Below are 6,000 nucleotides of genomic sequence, written 5' to 3'. Positions count from 1 at the left end.
TTTAGTATCGTTACTACGTCTTTCAAAACTCTCCCCCTTAAAGGTACATACATTACAATTCCTCCCCTTTTAGATTAACAGTACCATAACACTCATTTAACAATTAAATATCAAACTAATTACAATTAACACTTTTAACATGCAACATTAACTGAAAATAGTCTATTTATAAATTCAGTCTTTGGGGAGGCTTCCTGATTCTTTCTGGACAACGCTTTTCCCGAGTGTCTTGCTCTTGGTGTGGAGGCGATTCTAATACCCTGTCGTCAGTTGATTCATCAGCTTCCAATGCTATTGTTTCTGAGGTAGATGCGACCTGTCCGTCGGGTTCCTCACCAGGTACGTATGGCCGAGACATGGGGTTGACTTGTTCCTGTGACTCTAGGATCTGGTCAGCATGGCGTCTCACAATGTTCTCCCCAACATCCACTGTGTACATTAGTGGCCCCTGCCGTGTGCATATCGTTCCTGGTTGCCATTTCTCTGTTCGGTAGTCGCGGGCCAAGACTGGTTGCCCTACATTGAAGCTCCTTGTCGGCTTCTCATTGATGTGCTGGAATTGCTTACTCTCAACATCTCTTCGTACATTTGGTCTGAGCAAATCCAGACGAGATCTCAACCTACGGTTAAAGAACATCATGGCCGGGGCCTGATTGGTGACTGCATGTGTCGCATTTCTGTAGGCTAACAGGAAATTGTCCACCTTATGCTGCAGTGGAATGTTGTCATCGCACATGGCCTTTACTGCTTTTTTAAAGGTTTGTATGAACCTCTCAGCCAATCCATTTGTGGCTGGATGATACGGGGCGGATGTGTAATGCCTTACCCCATTCCTTTTCATAAATCTTCAAAACTCTTCGGACACAAACTGTGGTCCGTTATCAGAGCAAATCTGCTCTGGCAAGCCGTTCCTGGCAAAAATGGTCCGTAGGAGTGCAATAGTTTTCTCCGTGGTAGTGGAGGACATTTTGATCACCTCAGGCCATTTCGAGTGCGCATCCACGGCTATTAAAAACATTGAGTCCATGAATGGACCAGCAAAATCAATTTGCACCCGTTGCCATGGAGATGAGGGCCACTCCCATGGGTGTAGAGGGGCAAGTGGTGGTGCATTTTGGACCTTCTGGCATCCTGAGCAGCTCTTTGTCAGGTCCTCGATTTGCTCATCGATCCCCGGTCACCACACATAAGCCCTAGCAAGGCTTTTCATTTTCACCCCTCCCAGATGACCTTCGTGAAGCTCATTGAGCACTCTCTCCCTTAACTTGGGTGGTATTACCACTCGGGATCCACACATCAAGGTCCCCTGGCATACTGACAGCTGTTCTCTTCTGGATGAGAATGCTGGCAACAGTGAGTCGCCATGTGCTGGCCATCCCTTCACCGTCAAATCATATACCCGAGACAGTGTCGGGTCATTTCGGGTCTCCTTCTCTATTCCAGCGTTAGTTACTGGCAAGCATTCAATTATAGTCAAATGAAATATTTGGACAGGATCCACTGCTGGTGCTTCCTCCGCAGTAGGCAGTGGCAGGCGTGATAGCCCATCAGCGTTTCCATGCTGTTTCGTGCCCTTATACCCGATTTCATATTGGTGCGCCCCTAGAAAAAGGGACCATCTTTGTAGCCGTTGCGCAGTCACCACCGGAACGCCCTTCTTTGGATTAATGATGGAGACAAGTGGTTGGTGGTCAGTCAGCAAGGTGAACTTCTGCCCGTGCAGATAGTGATTGAACTTTTTCACTCCCCATACTAGGCTGAGGGCCTCCCTGTCAATCTGGGCGTAGTTACGCTCGGCTGAGGTTAGTGACCGAGACGCAAAGGCTACTGGCCTCTCCGAGCCGTCTGGGAATTTGTGCGACAGCATCGCTCCAATGCCATAGGGTGATGCATCACACGCCAACTGCATTGGTAGTGCTGGGTTGAAATGAGCCAACACCTCTTTTGATGTGATCAATGCTTTGCTCTTCTGGAAAGCTCGTTTACATTCGTCACTCCACTTCCATGGTACCCCCGTTTGCAGTAGGGTGTTCAGTGGGTGTAGTACTGTAGACAAATTCGGCAAGAACTTATGGTAGTAGTTCACCAGCCCGAAGAACGACCTCAGTTGTGACACATTTTCCGGTGCTGGAGCCTTGACTACTGCCTCAATCTTTTCAGGGGACTTATATAACCCCTCTTTATCAATAACGTGGCCACAATATGAGATCTGCTTCTGGAAAAACTCACATTTGTGGCGATTAGCTCGGAGCCCATATTCCTTCAATCTAGTGAGCACCTGCTCCAGGTTGGCGAGGTGATCACTGTCATTTTCGCCCGTGACCAGGATGTCGTCCAAATAACACTGTGTCCCTGGAATCCCTTGCAGGACTTCTTCCATTGCCCTTTGCCAAATAGCCGGAGCTTATGCTACCCCGAACACCAGCCGGTTGTATTGGTAGAGACCTTTATGAGTGTTGATCATGAGGTACTGTTTCGAGGCTTCTTCTACCTCCATTTGCAGGTACGCCTGGGCCAGATCAATCTTAGTGAAGCGTTTCCCTCCAGATAGCGAGGTGAAAGTATCTTCAATCCGCGGAAGCGGATATTGTACAGTGTGAAGGATTGGGTTCACTGTCACCTTAAAGTCCCCACAGATGCGAACCTTCTTTGGTTCCCCAGGCGTATTACTCAACGACCTCTTCATTACAGGAACGATGGGTGTAGCCCACTCGCTCCAGTCCAATTTGGACAGTACTCCTGAACGTTCCAAACCTTCCAGCACTGCTTCGACGGCTGGGTGGATCGCATAAGGTACCAGTCTGGCCTTAAAAAACTTTGGGCTTGCATTTTCCTCTATTTTCATCATCGCTGTTATGCCTTTTCGTGTTCCGAGTCCCTGCTGGAACACTTCTTGTGCGTCAATTAGCATTTTTGGCAGTCGTCCAGGTGTGACGTCGTCATCCTTTTTGGCATCTACAGTCAGTGCTTGTATGGAATGCCAATCTAGCTGTATCTTCCGGATTCATTCACGTCCTAGTAGTGGTGGTCCTCAATGTGGCAATACATATAGGTCCATTTTTGGTGTTTCCTTACCGTTATATATAACGTTCACCCTTATTTTACTTTCATCTTTATGCTGGTTCCTTTTGTGAAACTTAAATCTTTCTGCTATCAGCAGCAGTGTGGGGTTTAAGTGTTCCTGTAGGATTGACACTATGTTTTCAAAATCCTTTTCTACTGGCTTCTCTGGGGTTACTAGGTTTCGTAGTGAGCCATACGTTTTTGCACCCATTGAATTCAACAATACCAGCGCTTTCCTGTCATCTGGCACTTCATTCGCCTTGCAGTATACTTCTATGCGTTCGACATATGTCGTCCAATCTTCGACTTCATTGTCGAATGCTGTGATACTGCCACTCTTCGGCATTTTTGGGTGTGGTTAGACTGGCTTAAAATGGCGTCTCCCGCGCTTTCCTTTCTTCCCCGCTGTGGCTTAAAATGGCGTCTCCCGCGCTTTCCTTTCTTCCCCGCTGCGGCTTAAAATAGCGTCTTCCGCGCTGCTGCCAACGCCGCTCTCGGCGGTCCTTGTGGCAAATGGCGACGCCCTGTGAGTTTCATGCGCTGCTCCTGCACTGTTGCCAATGCCGCTCTCTGCAGTCCTTGTGGCAATGGCAGCAGCTCGCATTTTCCTGCGCGCCTCTCTCCCCCGTTGACGCTGCTCGGCCCTTGACCACCGGCTGCGCTCTGCTCTCTCTCGTCTCTCTCCCCCGTTGACGCCGCTCGGTCCTGAACACTGGCTGCGCCCTGTGCGCTCTGCCCTCTCTCTCTCCCCCATCGATGCTGCTCGGTCTTTTTCTGTGCCGCTCGGTCGGGCTCTAGCCCATCGCTGTCCGGGAAGGGTCTGCGCAGTACCTGTTGCCAGCCCGTTTCGCTGGACCACCGTGACTGGAAAGCCAAGCCTGGCTCTCGACAGCCTCCCCTGCGATGCTCAAATCTCCGCTGGATGACTGGGCGGTTGCCCGTGGTCGACGCCCGTGCTTCTGGACTCGACCTTCTTCCACTGTTCTCCAGGAGCGAATCCCTGGGAGGTGATGTAGAGTTGCAGGTAGGTTCGAATCTGCTCGTCGCCACTTTTACGTCCGTGTAATAATAAGAAAAGGACTGCAGAGAACGGTACAACAGGTGTTTACTCAATGTGGTTCAAACTGCAACTGACTGTACAGATCACTGCTCAGGGTTTACATACAGGTGTGGTCACTGCCGGTACTACAGGATACAGGAGCTGTAAAAAGTAGTTCTCCCCCTTAAAGCTACATACATTACATTTTCCATTGGCTTCGTTGGGGTTACTAGATTTCGTAATAAACCATACGTCTTTGCACCCATTAAATTTAACAATACCGACGCTTTCTTGTCATCTGACACCTCATTTGCCTTGCAGTACACCTCTATTCGTTCGACATATGTAGTCCAATCTTCGACTTCATTGTCAAATGCGGTGATACAGCCACTCTTCGGCATTTTGGGTGTGGTTTAAAATGGCGTCTCCCAATGGCTTAAAATGGCGTCTCCCGCGCTTTCCTTCCTCCCCCGCTCCCGGCGGTTCCCGTGGCAATGGCGGCGCCCTGTAGGTTTCACGCGCTTCTCCTGCGCTGCTGCCAACGCCGCTCTCGGTGGTCCTCGTGGCAATGGCGGCGCCTCGCGGGTTTCTGCGCGTCTCTTTCTCCCTCTCTCCGACGCTGCTCGGCCCCTGAGCACCGGCTGTGCCCTGTGCGCTCTGCCCTCTCTCTCTCTGTCCCCCGTCGACGCTGCTTGGCCCTTTGCTGTGCCGCTCGGTCGGGCTCTAGCCCGTCGCTGTCCGGGAAGGGTCTGCGCAGTACCTGTTGCCAGCCCGTTTCGCTGGACCACCTCGACTGGAAAGCCAAGCCTGGCTCTCGACAGCCTCCCCCGCAATTCTCGAGTCTCTGCTGGATGGCTGGGCGGTTGCCCGTGGTCGACGCCCGAGTCCCTGGCCTTGACCTCCAATCCACTGATCTCCAGGAACGAATCCCTGGGAGGTGATGCAGAGTTGCAGGTAGGTTCGAACCTGCCTCGTCTCCAATGTTACGTCCGTGTATAATAAGATACAGACTGCAGCAGAAACGGTACAACAGGTGTTTACTCAATGTGGCTCACAGTTGAACTGATTGTACAGATTACTACTCAGTGCTATACACAGGTGTGGTCACTACCGGTACTACAGTATACATGAGCTGTAAAAAGTAGTTCCCCCCCTTAAAGGTATATACATTACACCCTCCACCTCCACCAACCCCCCCTCACCCAGTCTTAAAAAAACAAACTCCGGTCTTTCAACCCCTCCCAGACTTCTTAGAGGCCTCCACCTTGAGATAATCATGCCTCTGAGTCAGAAAGTCATGGATTCAAGACCCACTCCAGAGACTTGAGCACATCATCCAGGCTGACACTTAATTCAAGTACAGTACTGAGACTGCTGCACTGTCAGAGGTTCCCTCTTTCAGATGAGATGTTAAAACGAGGCCTCATCTGCCATTTCAGGCAGATGTAAAATATCCCTTGGTTCTGTTCAAAGTAGAATGAGGGAATCCTTCGGGTCGAAGCCCATATTTATCCCTCAACAAAAATCATAAAAAACCCTTTTTATCACATCGCTGTATGTAGGACCTTGCTGTGTACAAATTGGTTGCCATGTTTCCTTACAATAAAACAGTGACTACATTTTACAAAAGTACTTCATTGGCTGTGAAGCGGTTTGGGATGTCCTGAGGTCATGAGAGGTGCTCTATAAATGCAAGTTTTTTCTTTCTTATCTTGGTCCCTGAGGAAAACCTCTCCTGGTATCCCTCCCCATTGCCCCTCCCCCTCGCCACTCCCCTCCCCACCCCACCTTCCTCCCCCTCCCGTGCTCCCCTTTGCTATCGGTCCTTTCTGTGGTATCTCTTCCAATGCTTTTTGTAAATCTGTATAAACCACATCAACTACATAGAATAGAATAGA

This window comes from Somniosus microcephalus, chromosome 14 (genome assembly GCF_052327205.1).
Source record: "Somniosus microcephalus isolate GS21.2 chromosome 14, FLI_Smic_1.0, whole genome shotgun sequence".
Lineage (NCBI taxonomy): Eukaryota > Metazoa > Chordata > Chondrichthyes > Squaliformes > Somniosidae > Somniosus > Somniosus microcephalus.
This window is presented reverse-complemented; position numbering follows the sequence as displayed.